Raw genomic sequence first — 23,126 nt, forward strand, 5'->3', positions numbered from 1 at the left:
CTACAGTTATTTGAAAGCATGAACCTTGCATTGATTCAAGTAAGAAGACATTCAGAATAGGTCCAAACATCAGATTTTCTTACTGCTTTCTTCTTACACAGGTACAGATTAAGAGGGTTTTTTTAATTCTATTTTATTTCATTATTTTAGAGATAGGGTTATCAATATGTTGCCCAGGTTGGACTCCAATCCTAGGCTCCAGCAATCCTCCTGACTCAGCCTTCTGTATAACAGACGTGTCACTGCACCCAGTGGACATTTTAAGTGTTTTTAATTGTATTTTCTTTAAAGATTTTAAATTCTAGATTCTCTCTCTTTCTCTCCCTCTCTACGTGTATGTATATGTATATAATCTCCCATGTATACCAATGCGAAAAGTTCTAGTTTTCAGATCAGTTTGAGAATAAAAACCAATTCAATTTGACAGCCATACCTGATACTCAGTTATTCCTCCACATTTTTAATCATCTAGATCTTGTAATTCTGTCGTGTTTTGCAGGAAAAGCAACTGTGTTATGTGAGAGATAAAACTTTTCAGTTTTCTCATCTTTTATTTTTTCAAGCCTGTCAGAATTTTTCCATCTGGATAAGCAATGCAGAGGGATTTTTTTCTTCCATTGCTATCGTCCCTTATGTGAATTATTAATATATGTTTCTCTTTATAATCCATTATCTTTAAAAAAAAAAAAAAGAGTCATGGCTGAGCAAGATCCAGCTGCACTTGGGCTCATCAAATGTCCCTAAGTATTTTTCAAAGTTTTAGCATATTCCCAAACATGTTTCCATGACCATTTTCCCTTTATTTACAATCTCTTGTGTGTTTAAGGGAAATGTAAGCCTTATGTTTCTATTTCATTTATACTTAACTCATCAAAATGTTTTGTAAAGCAATTTAAATGTCCAAGAAGATTTTTATTGCTGATTTTCTAAGAAACAGAAAATCCTATTTTGCCAACAAAACCGATGACTACAGTTTGGGCCAGAACTTGAAATCAACAAGGTTTCAGTAGGTTCTAAACTTGGCAAATGTTTCTCTAAATCACTTGTTAGGAAATCTTCATTTGATAGCTACAAAAAGGCAGTTTCATGAGCAAACTGGTCATTACAAGCCTCACTGCTCAATTTCCTTTTGCTAGTATCTAGCAGTGGGCCAAACTATAGTTTTTCAGAAGTACAGAATGACATACAAACCATGTGGGCATATTGTAGAATGCACCTATCAGCTAACATGGAATGAATAGTATTTAAATTCTAGTTTGTGAGGAAACATTAAGGAACTAAATTATTCCACGCCTTCATAGAGTTTTCCATGCTAATTCAATAAGCGAGTAAGATTGAGGCAACTTAGAGATTCTTCACTTATTTAAAAGCTCAAAATGCTTCTCAAATCTTTTAGCAGATTTTACATAGGCAATCAATACAGCAACTCAGATTAGTCTTGGCTAATCATTAAAGTAAGCTAAGACTGATTTTGCAACAATATTAACAGGTCAAATGAGTATATTGGAGGGTAAAGTAGAAACACTTCCTGCGCTAATTGAAAATAAAAAAAATACTGCCTTTTATGAAGCATAATTGATTTATCCTTCAGTTTATTCAAATCAGTAAAATGAATTTTGATTTATTGAACAAGGTTCTTAAGCAAATAGAGATGAAATTTATTCTTTCATAAATTTGGGGGTTCAAGTTTGTGGTAACACTGGGAGTTACAGCATCATTTTTTAATGTTGTACATACTTGATTTTAAATACTGGTTCAGCCATTTGACTACTCTGAGCTGATTTTCCCATCTTTAAATAGGAAAAAAAAATCCCCTTTTCAGGGTTGCTGTGTAAAGGCAAGTGTTTTAGAAATGCAAGTTCTCATAGCATGAGAGCTCATAGTATCTGGTGGTGTTCAAGCCCGGGGGAGACCACTGCCTGAAGGAGATATTGTAAACATGGTTTTAGCATCATCTGGGCATCACACTTGATTTCAAGGCATTTTCCAACACTAGTCTATTCCTTTCTGACTCCTTCACCCAGGGATGTGTCTACTTTTTTTAAGTGTGTCCTAGACTCACATAGCATCATTCTGACATAAGATCTGTAATCTAACAACCCACTAAATAGCTACTAAAATTCATTTGAGAAACTGCATTTGCCATTTTGACAGAGAAGTTAACACTTCAAGTAAGGGAGTTCTTGTTTTAATAAGACCTGAAAATATCCAGAAAGAGGCTTAGGGAAGTGTATGAGTCTCAAAAAGCCACATATTGAGTACGCCAATGCTGGCTGGAGAACAGTATAGCTCATGGGAGCTTTTTGATTGTTTGTTTTTGTCTAGGATTTTTAAAAGCATTAGTTCATTATAAAACAAAACAAAAAAAAACCTTTTCTTTATAAAACCGTGGAAATAGAATAGATTCTAAAAAGAACCAATAAGAGGATTTCCACCAGGCACACATGCCACTCCCTTACTTCACATTCCCAGGACAACCTTGACAAGTCAGTCACAGCTGTTTTCGCCATTGAACTCTTGCTGAGCCTCAACGTTATTTACAATGTCTCATTCCATTAAGTTATTATAAATCTATTGGCGCTAACAAGTGCACTTTTGTTTTTAATCTAGGCCATTCTTTTATTCAAAAACTATTCTTAGACGTACCATTATCAACTTCATCCCTAACATTATTAGAAAAACAAATTGGGGTCTTTCTTTATTATAAAAATTCTCAAAGGAGAAATTCTACAAAGAAATTTATGTTTGGAAGTTGACATAGTTTACTCTAATTGGCCACCATAACTAGTAAATATCATGAAGATACTAGCAAGATGAAAGAGATCCTAGATCTGTCTTGACAAATATGAACTTACTAATGGAAATGTATGCTTTCTTATTTGTATAAAAATGAGAATTTCTTGTTGTTATATTTGTTGCATGAGAAACAACTCTTCGTGACATTGATGAATTGTGTTGGTTGTTTCTGAGAGGTGGTTAAAACAATTTTGATGAAAAAGGCCACTGAAGCATGGAAAACAGGAAGAAACCACAAAGGAAAGAAAAAAAGAATAGTTTTAACTACCTGAAAATCTAAAACCCACTACCTCAAAAAGACCAAAATCAAAGTTTAAAAACAAAAAGCACTAAAAATATTTTGTAGTATTTAATTAAAAAATAGAAATACGCTTGCTTAATAAATCTCACTGAACAATCAATAAGATAAAACAACACTACTACAGAAAAATGAGCAAGGAACATGAATGACTGCACAATTCACAAAAATACGTGATAGAAATACACTCTGAAGTGATTTAACATGTCTAGTTTCTTTAATAATAAAATAATTTCTAATTGAATGATCAGTAAAATACATTTTTCACATATCCAATCAATCAAAAATGTTGACATATGATTGTCACCAGCGTTGTTAAATATGGTAAACCAGGCTGGGCGCGGTGGCTCACGCCTGTAATCCCGGCACTTTGGGAGGCGGAGGTGGGTGGATCACGAGGTCAGGAGATCGAGACCACCCTGGCTAACACGGTGAAACCCCGTCTCTACTAAAGTACAAAAAATTATCTGGGCGTGGTGACAGGCGCCTGTAGTCCCAGCTAGTCAGGAGGTTGAGGCAGGAGAAAGGCGTGAACCCGGGAGATGGAGCTTGCAGTGAGCCGAGATCGCGCCACTGCACTCCAGCCTAGGTGACAAAGCGAGACTCTGTCTCAAAAAAAAAAAAAAAAAAAAAAGGTAAACCAGAGACTGTACAGCTTACTGGAGGGAAGGAGAACTTACTTTTGAAAGTCACTTGAGAAATATGTGTCAAGGAGCTTTAAAAGTTTAATCCTTTTAATTCAGTATTTCAAAATATAATAAGTCTCCTTATAATGAGAGATGATAATCATTGGAGGTTCACAACAATACTATTTATAGAAGTGAAAAAATGAAAACTATCTAAAATGTCCATTAAGGGAAATTTTCATCACAGAACACCCATGTAATAGGATATTATAGACCTATTTAAAGTGATGTTCATAGCATTTTTTAGTTACAGAGACAATGACGGTGATATGTGTTCAACTGGGAAAAAATCAAGTGAAAAAGCTTTACTGTAGCTGACATTTGCTGACTGTTTATTACATGACAGATATTTATCTTATTCATTCTGTAAAATATCATCATGTGATATGTGCTATTTTTATTACCAGCTTACAGGTGAGGAAACTGAAGCTCAGAGAGGTTAAGTGACTGGCCCAAAGACATACATGTAAAAAGAGACAGAATCAGAATTTTTCCCCATGCAGTCCAACTGTAGAACCTGCGTGCTTTTCAACTCACAATCTTGCCTCAATTTTCTAACCATTAACAAAATTGTATGTGTATGTTTAATACAAAAGTATGGGCGGGGCATGGTGGCTCACATTTGTAATCCCAGCACTTTGGGAGGCAGAGGCGAGCAGATCACCTGAGGTCGGGAGTTTGAGACCAGCCTGACCAACGTGGAGAAATCCCGTCTCTACTAAAAATGCAAAATTAGCTGCGAGAGGTGGCGCATGCCTGTAATCCCAGCTACTTGGGGGGCTGAGGCAGGAGAATCGCTTGAATTGGGAGGCGGAGGTTGTGGTGAGCTGAGATCGTGCCATTGCACTCCAGCCTGGGCAAACAAGAGCAAAACTCCATCTCAAAAAAAAAAAAAAAATGTAAATATAGCAAAAAGAGTGAAAGAAAACACAGCATACTATTAACAGTGTATACCTCTCTGCAGCAAGGCTTTTTACTTCTTCTTACATATTTTATATTTTTCAAAATTCTCACATAAATATGTATTAATTTTATATTCAAAGACACAATTAATATTAAATATAAATAGAAAATTGTAATTCCATCCTAACATATTTAGACATTTGTGTAATTGTGTATGTCACATGCTCATTCTTATTCTTTAATTTTAGAGTGGAGAAGGAGCAGTTTTTCCATTTCCCTGAAAAGAATTGAGTGAAGTTGACAGCAGGATTGCAGAAGTGGGAGGACCCAAGGTGAGAGAAGCATGGTTGGGAATTTCTGCTATCTGTTTGTCATTAGGGTTTGTTTTTCTTTCCCTCTAAGACTTAAATGTCTTTTAATTATAGGTCAGCTGATTCTGTAACTGAAGAATTGAGTAGCAGATTAAATACAGCCTGCTGTTACTGTAATAAGGAATGATTAGGATCTAGAACAGTTTTCTCTCTTGCATGGAAAAAAAAGCACCAATTAGTATTAATGAATCACTGCTTGTATAAGGCAGCCAGGTTTCTAGTTTCCCCAAAATATGAGAATGACCTAATTTTGCCCAAGAAATTTTGTTTTATTATTATTATTACTGTAGTTGCACTGTTTTTAAATGAAATCTTTTTATAAAGGACTATCTAAAGTTTTTAGATAAAATGTTTAGAAATAATGATTAAGAGTATATTTAAATTTCTTACATTAAATATCAATGTACTGAGGCTGAAAACAAGAGCTTATTTTTGGTTACGTATCTGAATTAAACCTGTGTACTCTTATTTTGGTAGCTTAGCCAAGGATTGATTTTATTGTCTTAATGGAAGGAGAAAGGAGGATACAGTTTGTCAGGGACTGTTGAAATAGTCATGCTGTTCATTTGTGGTGTGTGATATAAATGTAAACCTTTTGGAAGGTAATTTGGCATATTTGTCCAAAAGCCTGAAAAACGTTTGTACTGTTTGATAATATACAAGCATTTCTAGGAATATATAACTAAGAAATAATTACAGGCACAGGAAAGATTCATAGTTACAATGCGTAAAGTTGGAAACAGCCCAAAATGATCAACTAGGGATTCCTGTTACAGAGGAAGAAACTTTCTTCTGTCTTGTTCAGGACAGTATCCCAAGTGTCAAAAACAGTGGCTGACTGGCCTGAACACATGCATGGAGGGTGCCAGCCCCACGCCTGCCAGTGCTCTGCCCCTGTGCCACCACCACTACTGGTGCAAACACACCCATGGATGCCAGAAGCCCCACACCCCTCTCCCATGTCACTCTGTCACCACCACCACTGCAAACACCCTGATGGAGGCCAGCACCCATGTGCCTGCCAGTGCCACACCTCAGTCAACAAGGGTGCACCCTGCCATGCTGCTGCTGTTGGTGGTACTTGCAAATGATCACAGATCCCACTACCATCACTCAATGAAGCACTTTGGCTGGCACCACCCATCAGAATGTTGTGACCAGTGGTCTGGGAACACCTCAGCCTCTACAGTACAGTAGATCCCTAACCTCAAGGGGACAGAGAACAAAGCCAGGGGCCCAATACCAGCTCCCCAGAGTTAGAGGATGCAGCCCAGGAATCCTGAGCTGGGACTTGGCCCCCTAAACCATTCCAGAAACAAATCCGGTCAACCAATTTACCTTATACCACAGTCAAACCCCCAAGGACATAAAAGAGGTTAAAAGAAAAAAAAAACCTATCCAAAGGACAACAACTTCAAAAAATAAAAGAACATCAGCCCACAAAGATGAGAAAGAACCAGCACAAGAACTCTGGCAACTCAAAATGCCAGAGTGTCTTCTTACCTTTAACAACTACACTAGTTTCTCAGCAATGGTTCTTTACCAGGCTAAAGGGGCTGAAAGGACTGAAATAGAATTCGAAATATGAATAGGAATGAAGATCATTGAGATTCAGGAGAAAGTTGAAACCCAATCCAAGGATTCTAGGGAATAAAAATAAAATGATACAGGACATGAAAGACAAAATTATCATTTTAAGAAAGAACCAACCTGATCTGATAGAGCTGAAAAACTTACTCCAAGGATTTCAGAATACAATCAAAGAATTAATAGCAGAATTGACCAAGCTGAGGAAAGAATCTGAGAGAACAAACACTGGATCTCAAAAATAACTCACTCAGGCAAAAATAAAGAAAAAACAGTAAAGAAAAAGGAAAAAAATCTCTGAGAAACATGAGATTATGTAAAGAGACCAAATCTATGACTCATTAGTGTCCCTGAAAGAGAGGGAGAGAAAGCAAGCAACTTGGAAAACATATTTTAAGATATCGTCCATGAAAATTTCCCTAATCTCACTAGAAAGGCCAACATTCAAATTCAGGAAATGCAGAGAACCCCTGAAAAACTCTTCACAAGAAGATTGTCTCCAAGACACATAGTCATCAGATCCTCCAAGGTCAAAATGAAATAAAAAATGTTAAAGGCAGCTAAAGAGAAGGGGCAGGTCACCTACAAAGGTAACCCCATCAGGCTAACAGCAGATCTGTCAGCAGAAACCCTACAAGCCAGAATAGATTGGGGGCCTATATTTAGCATTCTTTTTCTTTTCTTAAATAATATCTTAAATAAAATAATTTCCAACAAATAATTTCATATTCATCGAAACTAAGCTTCATAAGTGAAGCAACAATAAGATCCCTTTCAGACAAGCAAATGCTAAGGAAAGTTATTACCACTAGATCTGCCTTAAAAGACGTCCTGAAGGAAGTACTAAATATAGAAAGGAAAGACCATTACCAACCACTACAATAACACACTTAAATACATGAACCAGTGAAACTATATAGCAACCACACAAACGGGTCTGCATGATAACCAGCTATTAATAATAACACAATGACAGAATCTAGTCTTCATATATCAATACAAACCTTGAATGTAAATGGGCTAGCCCCGGTTAAAAGGCACAGTGTGGCAAGTTGGATAAAGAAGCAAAATCCAATGGTATGTTGCCTTCAAGAGACCCATCTCACACGCAGTGACACGCATAAGCTCAAAGAAAGAGATGGAGAAAAATATACCAAGGAAATGGAAAACAGAAAAAGCTGGAGCTGCTATTCTAATTTCAGACAAAACAAACTTTAAAACAATAAACATAAAAAGACAAAGAAGGCCATTATATAATAATAAGGGCTCAATTCAACAACAAGATCTAACTATGATATATATATGATCTTATATATATTATATAAGATCTTATCTATATGATATATGATATATGATATATTATATATCTTATATATAATATATAATCTATAAGATATATAATATATACCATATGTATTATGTATATAATACATAATATATGTATCTTACATAATATATGTATCTTATAATATATATTATATATCTGATATATAATATACATAATATATATTTGATATATAATATCTGATATGTATCTTATATATAATATATAAGATATTACAAGATAGAGATATATTATAGATCATATATAATAGATCTATTATATATCATATAATATATGATATATAATATAAAATATAAATATATAATAGAATATATATAATATATATGGATATATATGATATATATACTATATTATATATGATCTATATAATGTATCATATGGTTCTTTCTTAAAGTGATAATATATATATATTCCTTAAAATGATATATATATATATTCCTTAAAATGATATATATATATATATCCCATATAGGAGCACCCAGATTCATAAAGCAAGTTCTTAAAGACCTAAGAAGAGACTTAGATAACCACATAATAATGGTGGGAGACTTCAACACCCGACTGACAGCATTAGATCATCAAGGCAGAAAACTAACAAAGATATTTGGTGTCTGAACTCATCACTTGGCCAAATGGACTTATTACACATTTACAAAACTCTCAACCCCAAACAACATACTATACGTTCTTCTCATCTGCACATGGCATGTACTTTAAAATTGACCACCCAATTGGTCATAAAACCATCCTCAGCAAATTAAAAAAAAAAAAAAAAACTGAAACCATACCAACCACATTTTTGGACCACAGAGCAATAAAAATAGAAATCAATGTTAAGAAAATCACTCAAAACCATAAAATTATAGGGAAATTAAACAACCTGTTCCTGAATGACTTCTGGGTAAATAATGAAATTAAGGCAGAAATCAAGAACTTCTTGGAAACTAGTGAGAATGAAGAAAAACATATCAGAATCTTTGGGACACAGCTAAAGTAGTGTTAAGAGGGAACTTTATAGCAGTAAATGTCCACTAACCAAAAAGTTAAAAAGATCAAAAATTAAGAACCTAACATTTGAACTAGGGGAACTAAAGAAACAAAAGCAAGCCAACCCCAAAGCCAGCAGAAGAAAGTTTAATATCCAGAATTCATAAGGAGCTTAAACAAATGTATAAGCAAAAAAAAAAAAATCCCAGAATGTATAAGGAGCTTAAACAAATTTGTAAGAAAAAAAAACACTTAAAAGTAGGCAAAAGACGTGAACAGATTTTGCAAAAGCATGTGACCAACAAGCATATGAACAAATGCTCAACATCACTAAACTTGAGAGAAATACATATCAAAATCACAATCAGATTCCATCTCACACCAGCCAAATGGCTATTACTAAAAAGTCAAAATTAACAAATGCTGGCAAGGCTGTGGAGAAAAGGGGACTCTTATATACTGCTGTTGGGAACGTAAATTAGTTTAGCCATTGTGGAAAGCAGTTTGGCAATTTCTCAAAGAACTTAAAACAGAACTACCATTTGACCCAGCAATCCCATTGCTGGGTATATACCCAAAGGAATATAAATTGTTCTACCATAGAGACACATGCAAGCATATGTTCATCGCAGCACTTTCCAGAATAGCAAAGACATGGAATCAGCCTAGGTGCCTGTCAGTGGTAGACTGGATAAAGAAAATGTGGTGCATATACCTCATGGAATACTATGCAGCCATGAAAAAATGAGATGAAATCATTTGCAGCAACAAGGATGGAGCTGGAGGCCATTTTCCTAAGCAAAGTAATGCAGGAAAAGAAAACCAAATATTGCAACTTCTCACTTGAATAAATAAATAACATATAATTAATAAAAGTAATTTTATCTGAAAATATTTAAGAGAAAATTAAAAATTAAGTTAAAAAGGCAGGATAAATCAGTGTGTGCAGTATATTAAGCTTATTTAAAGTGAATTTATTTCTACAATTTGCATACTTTTACATGCCAGTGAACATTTGGAAGGGTACAGAATTAAATGCTAACATGGGTTGCTCCTGGGAAACAGGATTAAGGTTGTGAGGCAAGGGAGATAGATTTACTTTCAATATATAACTTTTTGTATTATTGGTCCTTGATCCAGGCATATTCTTTTCAGTTTTAAAAAGCTGGCTAAAAGTGTATGTATATTTTTCTTTCTGTGTAATGTTTGAAAATTAAAAGTTAATTTGAAAGCCTCACACCAAAATAAAAATATTACAGTTTTCTGTTTTGTAGAATTACTGTAGGATTTTTTTTCATCATGCTCTTTTTGTATTTTTCTAATTTTCTTAATAAGCATGCATTACATTGTTGTAAGCCTTAAAAGTAGTTAAAAGTTACATAGATATAAGTTGAAGCAAATGATCTCCTTATAAAACAGTTTATCCGAGCTGTGGATTATAATTCCTGGGAGGTGCAGGTATGATACAAAGAGAACATTGGTATTCTTGAGATTCAGATATCCTGGCAACTAAAAGTGGGGATTAATAGAGAAAGTTTCTCATGCTGACAAAATGTGATAAATCTCTAGGTTTTATTGGAGAATAGAGAACTGAGGGAAGAGAAGAGATTAAAAAAAAAGGTTTTATAGCTTGATACAGTTTGGCATCTCTACATCCCTGCTAGATCCACAGCACTTAAGGAACTCTGAACTCTGCTGAGTGCTGTAACAAACATAGCAGAGTCTGGGCAGGGAACTGAGATTGAGCAAAGTGATGGGAGTGAAAATGGAAATATGGAAGCAGAGTGAGGGTGACAGAATGGTCTGTGGGGGCCATGACCCTAGGGAGACATTGTGACCTACTACAGTATTAGTCCGTTCGTACACACAGTGATTTGCAAAAGTGTTTTCATTGATGCTTTTCCAAAATTTCAGGCACTCCAGAGTAATGCATACCTTTATGCTTCTCTCCTCTAATTATACCTTGATTTGTAACATGATATTCAGGCAGGAGGAAACTGGCAGCCTAACTCCCTTGTGGGCAGCAAAGTTGCCCTTATGCAAACACTTTGGTGACAGTAAAAATGCTAAATGTTTGTAGTTGTAAATCAGGAAAGATGCAATGGGCTTCGTTATTGCTAAGCAAGACCTCCATTGCCTCACCTTTGTCACCTTGCCTTCACTGCTCTGCCAAATGCACTCTGGCTTCTGGCTTCCCCAAACATCACTAAGCTGCAGCTGATCTCATCCTGGTCTCAATCACCTCTAATTTTCAAGTCAGGAAAGTGGCATTTTAAATTCTTCATCTTATTGGATCACTCTGAATAATTAGGCACTGCTGACCACTTTCTCGTTCATTATATTTTCTTTTTTGAAAATTAAAGAGAGGTATTCCCAAGTGGTCCAATACCAGTTGTTTTCCATTGTAGATACTTACTCTGGGAAATCTCAAACACTGAGATGTAACTCCTTTATATCCTTTCAAATCTCCACGGAATCCTAATATCTCTTCTTAGTTCAAGGCTCATAGTTCTAAACACATTCTGACAGTGTGATCCAAAAACCTTATAGACATTCAAACCTCATATTTTTAAATTGTGCTAGTTATCTTCTAGCAAATATGCTCCTCTATCTTTATTTCTCTTAATAAATGTAAAAATAATCTAGCCATTCTTCCAAGCTAGAATGGTAGAGGCTTCCTTCTCTCCTCTGTTCCTTTTATCCACTGCCTTATTCTAACCCTCCTGTATATCACAAGGGTCACCATCTGGCCTCAAACCACATTGGCTTCCTACCACTACTCCTCTCATGAGAGTTTAAGATTCAGCCCCCCGGAATATCTCTCTGGCCCCTGAAAACAGCACATTTTGTAATGACACATGATGCCCTTAAATATGTTCTTTCTTCTGCCTAAAATAACATTTGCTGACTTGTTCAACTGATGGAAGCATACTTGTCTTTCCAGAGCTATGCCATGTGTACCTCCTGCCTGATGTCTTCCCAGATGTATACTTCAGGAAGAATTAAATATTCTTGCAATTCTGGTTTCACAAAATATTATATGTAGTTCTATTAATTTCCATTCCATTGTATTTTCATTTCTCCTTTCATGGCTTTATTTCCCATAGTTTCATGAAAACAGGAATTAAATCAACTTGAGAGGTTTTCCAAGAATATAAAATAAAACAAATAGATGAACGTGATGAAAGAAAATATGAAAGATGTGGAGGACAGAAAACACTCATCTAATATAAGGATTCTGGGTTTTTTATTCTGGAGAAGAAATCAAAATATCAGGAAGAGAAGAAATAACACAATTACAGAAAATTTCGTGGAGCTGAAAAATGTTTACTTATGAAATTGGAAAACCTCAGCAAATTCTTGGCAATACTAATAAAAAAGAATTTGCATGTTATTTGGGTAAAAATATAAGACAGCAAGAAGAAACAAAAAACAGGCTAGATTTTCATTTTTCTGCCATAGTTATACTTTTTCAAGGAGAAATGTTGAGATATAAGCATTTTATTCACAAATTAGTTTTTCCTATGTGAAAGCAATAGAAAGCTATCATCAGAAAGGCAAGGGTTCAGAAAATATGTTATAAACATTTTGAAAAAAAAGTCCTAATATGTAGTTCACCTTAACTGTGCTGTGAATGAAAATAAATGCTCAAAATAGGATGAGTAATGACAGCAGGTGGTCCATCAGAAGAAGCCGCTACGGGGACACCAGCTGCAGCAGGGGAGGTGTGGGCCAGGGCTGCATACTCAGTGGAGCTGGCAGGCCAGAGACAACATTACTGAGTTGGTGGGGCAGGAACCCTGCTCTCCCAGCTGCAGCTGCAGACCAGGCATCTGTGTACTCCCAGGGACCCAGAAAGCCCCCCATTCCCTGTAGGCTCAATAGTGCCTGCTTCTGCTGTCTGGCTTCTCTCTGCTCCTGGCACCCACTCCAATTTTGGAGCAAAATTGAGGCCAGTCCAGGTGCTGTCATGATCTGACCAGGTGTATCTGTGCTTAGGGCAGTGCTGACATGCCAGCCCCCTTCCACCTGGGACCCCTCTGGACTTTGGGCACTGATAAGCATGGGAGGGAGGCTGAGGGGGTGCTGAGGGCAGCTCGGCGTAGGCCTGCAGGTGCCCCTCAGCACAAACAGCCTGGGTGCCATGTGCATCATGGATGGCAGGTTGATGGCAACAGGAGGCAGGCAGGCTCCTAGGCGGAAAGGGGCAAGTCCCTAGTCAAGCCCCACCTTCAAGCCAGGGACGGCCTGAAGCCAGGTGGCTGGACTGCCAGTTTCATCGACTAGAGTGAGAACTTACGGTGCTTTTTCCGGGCTGCCCATAGCTGCCCAGGAACTAACCAGCATGCACTTCCCCCGTTCTGAGCCCGTAAAAATCCTAGACTTAGCCAGACTTGGACAGAGATCGAGACTACCAGCTGCAAGAAGGAGCTACCTACTTTAGGTTTCCTTGACTCATCAGGACCAACTGCCTGTGGAAAGGTGCTAGAAGCTACTGACTAGAGGTCTCCTCTCCACTGAGAGCTGGACACTCTTTGGGACAACCTGCCTGTGGAAAAGAGCTACCCACTTCAGGTCTCCTGAGAGCTGTTCTGTTCCTCAATGAAGCTCCTCTCTGCCTTGCTCGCCCTCCAGTTATCTGCAGAACTTATTCTTCCCAGATGTGGGACAGGCTACGGATGATAAGGAGAGAAGAAAAGAGCTGTAGCCCTTTGGGGAGCCTAGACCTTAGGGGCTCTCCAAGCCAGAGTTGTGACACCCTCTTTGGGGCTTTGTGGTTCCTGGCATCTCCAAGTTTCCAGGCGCCACTGCATTCCCCTCATCCAGATGCGGGTGCCCACAGCAGAAGCTGCATGCAGTACTTCTGGTCCAGCCACAACCTTGAATGGAGCTGGCACCTGGAGCTGACAACCTCATCACAGCCACTGGTGTGCATGGTTGTGTGTAGTGGCAGGACCCTCCACTGCCTTACCCACACACCCCTCACCACTTTGTGCCTGCTAGCCCTTGGCAGGTGTGAGATCCGGGCCAGTAGCACAAGCCACGTGCAGCCTGCCGGGCTGAGTGGGTGGAAGGAGCCCAGCAGGTGTGAACAATACTCAGGCAGAAGGCACTGCCAGCCACAGAGGTTTCCAGTTGGCGAAGCAACACCCCAAGGATCCCATGACAGTAATATTATAAAAGGTGATAGATTAACCTACAAGATTATCGCCAACTATGATGCACTATTATCACAAAAGTTGTAATAACAATTTGTACCTCAGAGCCACAAATGTTTTAAATGATCACCAAAGTGAATTTTAAGAAAGTATATAGCATGGTAATGGCTTTCACAGTGGTACCTGGATAAAAATTAAACTAAAACAATTGTAATTTCTTTAAGTTATTATTGAAATAAACTGGTGATTTGGTGCAATTATTCCCAATCTAACAGAAACATCTCTGTTAGTCAGAATGTATCTCCAGATCTATGATTTCTACTAAATAATATTATTAAATAATATTACAACTATCTATTTTTTTAGCGCTGTGGTAGAGACTGTTTTGCTCAGTAAATCCATGATAACCTTTTCTTAGTCACACAGCAAGATTGTAGTTTCCAGGTTCCTTGCTTTAGGTATTGAGGACTGGGTTCCAGAATAAGTAGAATATTCTGGAGCCTGTACTGACATACAGCAGTTCCATGTCTGACCTATATAGAACATGCAGTCCTCACTTTCTTTACTCACCTACTGGCTGAATGGAGAGGAATCTAAGCATATAGAAGAGGACAGAGCTTCAAGATATAAGGAAACTTTGTCACTGAATGACTGTGTAGAACAGAGTCCCTCATTCGACTGTGAATTATTGAGAGTTAAGCCACTGAAATTATGGAATCACTTGTTAAAGTTTCTGTTTATTCTTATAAATACAAACACCTGAAAAAAAAAACAATAAAAATAAGATACCAAGGTGTCATGGTTGTGGGTTTTTTTAAATGCTTTTCTTCTTTCCATTTGTTCTCTATATTCCATAGTTCCTTTTATCAGTAATTTAAGTGAAAAAGTCTAGAGTCTTGCATATGGTAATAAACTACATTTATTTTATATCATCTCAATTGCTCCATGCTTGGACTTCTTGTCATACGTTTTTCCTATTCTTTAGAGCTCTTACCACAGTGCTAAATATGTGGTAGGAGTTTAGTAATTGATGTTAATTTATCTTATAATTGTCTGTATGAAAGACTTACATTTTTTGCAACTTGATATCAAAGCTTTGTTTCAGGGATGATAAACTTTCAACTAACAAATGTTGAGTGTTCACTTTGGAAAAGTACAGTTGTGGCACTGGAGATATGATAGGGAACAAAACAATGTTGCTAATGTCAAAAAACTTAACGTTCAATGGGGAGACAGAGAAAGGACAGACAAGCAAATAAACAGATAGCATAATTTCAGGGAGCAATAACATCTACAGGAAAGAAAAATAAAGCAGAGTTAGGGCACGGAAGAATTCTGGGTGAGTGACAGAGACGATTTTATTTTAGGCAGAAGTGATATCTGAGCAGAGACTGAAGGGTGATAATTGAGTATATCTTGTGAATTTTGGGAGAAGAATGTCTCAGGCAGATGTAGCAGCTGGTGTAAAGTTCTCCAGGCAGGAAGAAGATCCAAATGTTGATAGTAGAATGAGTTTGACCATAAGTTACGAAAAGAATGGGAGGAGATGATATCAGAGAGACAGTGACTTATGGGCCATATCAAGGAGTTCAGACTTTATACAAGTACTAAGCAGTGTTAGAGTTTCTTTACCCATAAAACCTCATTTGATTGTTACAACACACCTGAACGTTTCAGGTTACAGTTTGAAATACAAAGGAGAAGGTAGGAGAATTTAAGTAACATACCCCAAAGAAGAAAATAAATGAGAAACAGAATCTGGATTATATACCAAACCTGATTGGCTCCAAAGCCTGTTGTTCAAACAACTGCTAAGAAATATTGCCTCCAGAATTTGGCTAAGCCTTTCAATGTATGTAAATATATGTTATACAGCACCTCACATATTCAAGATTGTGAGCAATCCCCTTCTAAATCTTTCTGGTACTCTAAACATATTCTTTCTTGAGGAAAGCCAAAAGTTTCTACTGAAAAATACAAAAAATTAGCCAGGCGTGGTGGTGGGCGCCTGTAGTCCCAGCTACTCGGGAGGCTGAGGCAGGAGAATGGCGTGAACCTGGGAGGCGGAACTTGCAGTGAGCCGAGATCACGCCACTGCTCCCCAGCTTGGGCGACAGAGTGAGACTCCGTCTCAAAAACAAAACAAAACAAAAAGTTTCTCCTCCACACAGGAAGGTTGAAGGAATCTGCTGTGAATCAATGATACACAATTTCTTTGCCTTTTTCACTAGGGCATACGGGGGTTTAGGGGGTGTATTAGTCTGTTCTCGCATTACTATACAGAAATGCCCGAGACTGGGTAATTTACAAAGACAAGAGGTTTAATTGGCTCATGGTTCTGCAGGCTGTACAGGAAGCATGGTGGCATCTGCTTCTGGGGAGGCCTCAGCAAGCTTTTACTAATGGTGTAAGGCAAAGCGGGAGCAGGCGTCTTACATGGCAGGAGCAGGAGGAAGAGAGAGAGCGGGGAGGCACCACACACTTTTAAACAGCCAGATCTCATGAGAACTCTATCACAAGACAGCACCAAATGAATGGTGCTAAACCATTCATAAAGGATCCACCCCCTACGATCCAATTACCTCCCACCAGGCCCCACTGCCAACATTGAAGATTACAATTCAACATGAGACACAGATGTGTGGGGACACAGATCCAAACAACATCAGGGAGTTTGTTACAAAACTTTAAAAGTTTACAGTTTGTTTTTGTGCTATTTTTTAAAAAATAATTAATTATATCCTGGGTTATATGACCTCCTTAAACCCAAGAACAACCTGGTAAATTCAGTGCCTACATTTGCATTTATATTTAGGATGATGCTGGCACCCAAGCTAAGTTGTGCTACCTTTTTGTTGGGTTAATGGAGGTTGGGGAGTGAGTGGCAGCCAGTACTCAAGTGATGAACACCAGCAAAATGAAGGCTAAGCAGTGTTTAGGTGGCTTGTAGGAAAGAATGTTTTTCAGTACTTCAAGCTGAAAAAAGCTTGAGGAAAACAAAGCCATTGCAGGATACAGACAGTCTTCCATGTCTGCCTAGTAGAAGGAAAACTTGGCCATCACTCTAACAAGCAGCAATTCACTTTTAGCAAAACAACACCAGGTGGCATATTAAATAACTGTTTGTTTGAATTGCATTGGTCCTGAAGTTTTACCTATTTTGTAAATTCATTTTGGTTTTATAGTTGTACAGAGCTGTAGCGTTAATCATTTATACCTACTTTATGTTACTAAATATTAAGAAGGCACTTGATAAAAAAATTAAACATAAATTGAAGTCTGCAGAAATGTTTTCTTTAAAAGAGATTCACATATTTTTTAAATTTAAGAAATACTGGGCCGGGTGCAGTGTCTCACGCCTGTAATCCCAGCACTTTGGGAGGCCAAGGTGGGTGGATCACCTGAGGTCAGGAGTTAGAGACCAGCCTGACCAACATGGAGAAACCCCGTCTCCACTAAAAATACAAAATTAGCCAGACGTGGTGGCGCATGCCTGTAATCTCAGCTACTCGAGAGGCTAAGGCAGGAGAATCACTTGAACCCGGGAGGCAGAGGTTGTGGTGAGTCAAGATCACGCCATTGCCTGGGCAACATGAGTGAAACTCTGCCTAAAAAAGAAAGAAATACTGATTTATATTGTACATCACATGTAGAGGAGAGAATTGTGAATATACTTTGATGACTTTGTTAGCATCCAAAATATATACAAAAAAATGTAGCTCAAGCTAGATGACATGCAAATTTAACTACAAGATTGTTCATTGCAGTGCATTTTATGACAATAATGATTAAAAACATTTAAAAAATAGAAAATTAAAATGTTTATTATTAGAGAATTAAATAAATGATAAACATTACACAGTTGAATACATTTTACACTTCAAAATGATATTATAGATACATTTTTGTTGACTTGGAAAAATGTTCACTATATATTGCTAAGTGAAAAGACAAAATGTATAGGTAATATAATCCTATTTGGTGAAAATATGCATGTTTGTGTGTGTGATGTGTAGTGAAAATTTATGCATGAGGAAAGGCATAGATACACCATGTGATTTAGAGTCATCCTTCTGGGCTGTGGGATTATGGGACGTATTTTCTTTTTTGATTCGCCTGTGTTTTCTAACTTTTCCACGTTGATTAGAAATTGATTTTGCCATTAGAAAGAATTAAATTTTAAAATGTAGTTTAAACGTTCCAAAAAATATTCAAAATAACCATATCGGTTTGGAAAGAAGCATCAAGGAGAACTTTCAACAGATTACATATGAAAGATTGAAGAGTGGGTGAGGCAAAGATGGTTCACAGATTGTGATAATCCTTTGAGAAATATGAAATAACATCAGAAATAGTCATTGGAAATAACAGGATGGGGCATCACAAAACCACCCCTGGGAATAACTCACTTAAACACTGAAATGTGGATAGTTTCTCACAGTTCTGGGATGTAATAGTACTCTTTTATCTTTCCTAAATGAAAATAACAGATACCACTGGAGTCAGGTTGTACTTTTCTACCAAGAGACTAAAATTAAAGAGTAAAACTTTAACCATGAATTCCTGATGATTCATGGTTATAAAAAGAAAAATTATAATCATTTATGTACCTCATCATTTTGAGAAATTAAATGACATGCATAACTCCAAAAAAGTAAAACTTGAGAGGATTATACATTTCCTCCCCAATTATTTCTGTAGAACATTTAGAAAGTATAGAACATTTCAAAATATAAGCCAAAATATTTGCATTTTCCCCACCCAGGGAAATGACTATTAACATTTTAATGCATGCATTTGGTCTTTCTCATCATTATATATATTTTAAAACTATTTGGATGTAGTAAACATACTATTTTTTTATTTATTTATGTAAAATATGCTCAGAGCTATTTTGTTTATGTAAAACTATTTATTTATGTAAAATATGCTCAGAGCACTTTTCTTCATGAAAAAATCTTAGCAAACAAAAATATTAACTATTTCTAGTAATCTTTTATTAAATAGTTTTCAGGTTGTTGTAGAGTATTCTAATTTTTATTTTTCTATTACAAACAATACTGAGAGAAACATAAAACTTTGAGCTTCTCTTTAATTATTACTTTTTAGAATATAGTCCAGAATTAGAGTAAATGGGTTAAGATGTAGACAGTTTAAAACTACTTTAAATGGCAGGAAGGCCATTTTTAAAGAGAAAAATTGGCTTGAGATCATGGAATTAAAAACATCCAACACGTCAGGTTAATCTTCATATTATATTATAAATATTTACAGTTTCCTCTTCTTAACAAAAAGTGGGAGTAGTTTTATGCTTGTTTGTTTCTTTATTTTCAATGCTGAGAAAGAGAAAATGTGCTCTTCCATTCCCTAATCCTGATTCTGGCCCCACCTGTGGGATGGTTTTAATGAGAAGCCTACGATGGAAACATACCTTGTATGCCACAGGCATTCCAAAAGACTGGATTCTGGCCTTTCTAACCCATGTCTACACCACAGAGTTCAGATGAAGAGTTGGGTAATGAATGTGGGTTCTACCTGACAGCTACACCCAAAATCCACCCTGACTATTTTATTTCTATCTGTGTTTGTGATGCTTTCCCCACAGACCTTGAGTTCCATGGGGGCTGGGTCTGTCTTTCTCATTTACTGTTGTATCCTCTACACAGAAATACTGATGAACCAGCAGAGTAGAAGAGTGTCTGCTTTCCCATAATCTTCCATCACAGGGAATTCATTTCAGTTGTTAACCTTCGCCAATTTGATAGCCAAGAATGGAACTTATTGTGTGATACTGGTACAGTTGAATTTAAACTCCTATGTTTATTTTCCTTTTGTAATTTGCCTCTTTGTATTCTTTGCCTATTTTTCAATTAAAGAATTCCTCTTTTTCCTGTTTATGTAAAAGAACTTTTTTTATGTATCAGATAGTAACTCTTTGTCTACCATGTATGTTGCAAATATTGCATCCTGGTTTCTTATTTATAGTGTTTTTAATATATTGAGAATTTTAATTTTTTTCTCAAATATATGAATGTTTTCCTGAATGGTTTTTGCTTTATACTTAGAAAGCCTTTCTCTAATGCTTGTCAAATTTTTTGTGGCTTTATTTTTAAAAATTTCAAGCTTGCTAATCTGCAAATGTCATTATGATGAGCATTCAGTACTGGAAGATCTTATTGGTCCCAAATGCTAAAGAAGAATAACTCTGCTTATTGTTACTGGGATCCTGCATGACTTCCTTCTTGCATGGAGTTACTTCAAAAAAGCCTTAAAAAATAATGTTGATTTTTTTCCTATAGTTTAAAAGGGTGTAAGCCAGGGGTTGTACTCCGTGCAATATGAGAAAAACTTCCTATAAATACTCCAAATAGTTTTCTCTTTCCCAGAAATTCCATACTCATAGTGATAGCTCAAAGTAGCTATCACAGTTGTTCTTTTTCAAATAGCCCCCTATATTTGCTCTATCCCTGTTCCTTTGAGACTAGGTGCCAGAGAGTCAACTTTCCATTCTGCCACTCACTGACTACCTGGAGAATCTTTTTGTTAGCCAGAACTCAGTGTGACAAAAAAAGCATAAATTATGACATAGCAACCTACAACTCTTCTTTTTGGAGAAATTTGTAGGAAGGAAATCTGCAGATATTGATCCAGTAATAATTTTCAGTGCCACCACAAAGTAAAAGCTACTATTCTTACACAGAAGGTAACGGCCACTTAATGCCATCTATGATAAAAATGGTAAAGTTCATAAGCTTTGCTTGTTAAATCATTAGCTAAAGTCTCTTTAACTCTGATTCTCTTATAATGTCATTATGACCCTTTCCCCAAAGGAGGTGCTTCACAATAAATTTATTAATTGTTTTATAAGCTTCCCTGATTTCATTGTGCTCAAAGGTGAGTTTACTCAGAGGTGGGCCAGGCCTCAGCAAGCTCATACAGCTCCTTTGATCTAACAAAACAAAAAGGTGCTCTTCTTCCAGGTGAGTGCCAGGTGAATTCCTGAGTGTAGGACATATTTCAGCCTCAAGATAGTCTTCAGCCTATCCCTCTTATGCAGGGCACAACCTATACAATTGTACAGAGTGGCAGGGTCTTTGATGCCTTTTATTAATATATATGGCATACAATTGAAAAGTGGCAACATGGAGAACAGCCTCCATATTCCTCCATGAAGTTCCTATGCCAGGATCTTGAGCTGGATGAACCATGGCTCTGATGAACAATTTGGGATACTCTTCCATAGAAGACAGATACTTTGAAGAAATTAAATTATCATTAAAAAACTAGTGGTGCCATTTAGGCCCCTGTTTTCCTCAACATGTAATTAAAAGAAAAACAAAACAAAACAGGAGTTTCTCCTGAATGTAGTACAAATTTGGTTTTATTTTGCCTGTGATGTGCTTTTATATTGAGAGACTGGAAGAGTTGACATTTATTTTTAGTGAGTATTACATGAATTGGTGCTCTACTCATATTAAAATGTACACAAAGAAAGACAATTAAAAATGTTTATATTTTTGGTTTCTAAGGGAGATGCATGGAGCACCATAATTAATGCAAGTATCTGTGGAGGCAGTGCTCCTAAGACTAGTAGAAACATCTAGCTAAGCTGGAACCAGGGTCTGGTTACTGAAGTCCATTAATTTGGGATGCATTTCTTTGATGCTTGACTCCTGTCACATGCCTTCTGCTTGAGATTTGGATAGACTTTGTTTTTTAGGGCCATATAGTCCAAAAACACTAGGTAAATCTTCATGGAAAGAAGATATTCTGCATTACTACAATTTTGTCTTTAATATTTTGGGGGAGGTTGATGGGGTAGAGAGAAATTGGAGACAGGTGGGCGAGGCACCAAGCACAACTGTGAGGTACAGGCTGCCTGGGAGCAGTGGGAGGAGCTGGCAGTAAGACGTGCTGCACATTTGATGAACTCAGTTACAAGGAACTTTCTTGCATGACTGATGGAAAGACTCTGCAGGTGTGTTGTGCCAGGAAGAGCCACATCTGTGTCTCTAACCAAATAACCTTTCTCTTGGGCTTCACTTTTAGTGTAAACTTTATCCTGTTCACTGATGTCTTAATGGAAGTGTGTGAGTCCTCTTAGGCAACTCACAGCTTTTTGAACCCTGACTGATGGCTATGGCAGAACTTCTGGTTAGCAGTGCCTAATTAGCTCTGCTCCAGACTCATCAGTAAAGATGAAATCATTCCCACACAAGGTTTGAAGGGACCATTTAAAACATTTAATTATACTAGATTGTATTTCCTGAAAGAAGCTTTATGTTCTCAAGGTATTTATTAATATAATCCTTGAGAATGACAAGTATTATCTGTACTCCTCTCACTCTGTCATCAGAGTATATCATGGTCTCTTAGTGGGTCCTGATCCTCAGTTTTAAAAACAATGCAATGCATCTGCATCTCCAAACTTATTTTCTCTGTTTGAGGTTTGGGTTTGGGTGGGAAGGGTGTATCAGTCCAATATCACACTGGTATAAAGATACTATCCGAGACTGAGTAATTTATAGAGGGAAGACGTTTAATTGACTCACAGTTCTGCAAGGCTGGGGAGGCCTCAGGAAACTTTCAATCATGGCAGAAAGGGAAGCAGCCACCTTCTTCACAAGGCACTAGGAGAAAGAAGAATGAGTGAAGGAGGAACTTGCCAAACACTTATAAAACCATCAGATCTCCTGAGAACTCACTCACTATCATAAGGACAGCATGGGAGAAACTGACCCCGTGATCCAATCACCTCCAATCAGGTTCTTTCTTCAACACCCAGGGATTACGGGGATTACAATTCAAGATGTGATTTGGGTGGGAACACAAAGCCTAACTATATCATTCTGCCCCAGGCCCCTCCAAAATCTCATGTCCCTTTTACATTTCAAAATCAATCATGCCTTCCCTGCAGTCCCCCTAAGTCTTAATTCATCCCAGCATTAATCCAAAGTCCAAGTCCACAGTCTTATCTGAGACAAAGCAAGTCCC

General features: G+C 37.1%; 1 long non-coding RNA gene across 1 annotated transcript in view; it reads left to right on the top strand.

The window, feature by feature from the left end:
• The window catches only part of LOC134740317 (uncharacterized), a 180,723-nt gene extending 173,688 nt beyond the window's left edge, over window positions 1-7,035 (top strand). Inside the window, exon 4 of the long non-coding RNA XR_010127702.1 lies at window positions 4,932-7,035. This is a non-coding gene — a long non-coding RNA (uncharacterized LOC134740317). The remainder of the gene's footprint in view (window positions 1-4,931) is intronic.
• The last annotated feature ends 16,091 nt before the right edge of the window (window positions 7,036-23,126 follow it).

This window comes from Pongo pygmaeus, chromosome 1 (assembly GCF_028885625.2).
Source record: "Pongo pygmaeus isolate AG05252 chromosome 1, NHGRI_mPonPyg2-v2.0_pri, whole genome shotgun sequence".
Taxonomy (NCBI): domain Eukaryota; kingdom Metazoa; phylum Chordata; class Mammalia; order Primates; family Hominidae; genus Pongo; species Pongo pygmaeus.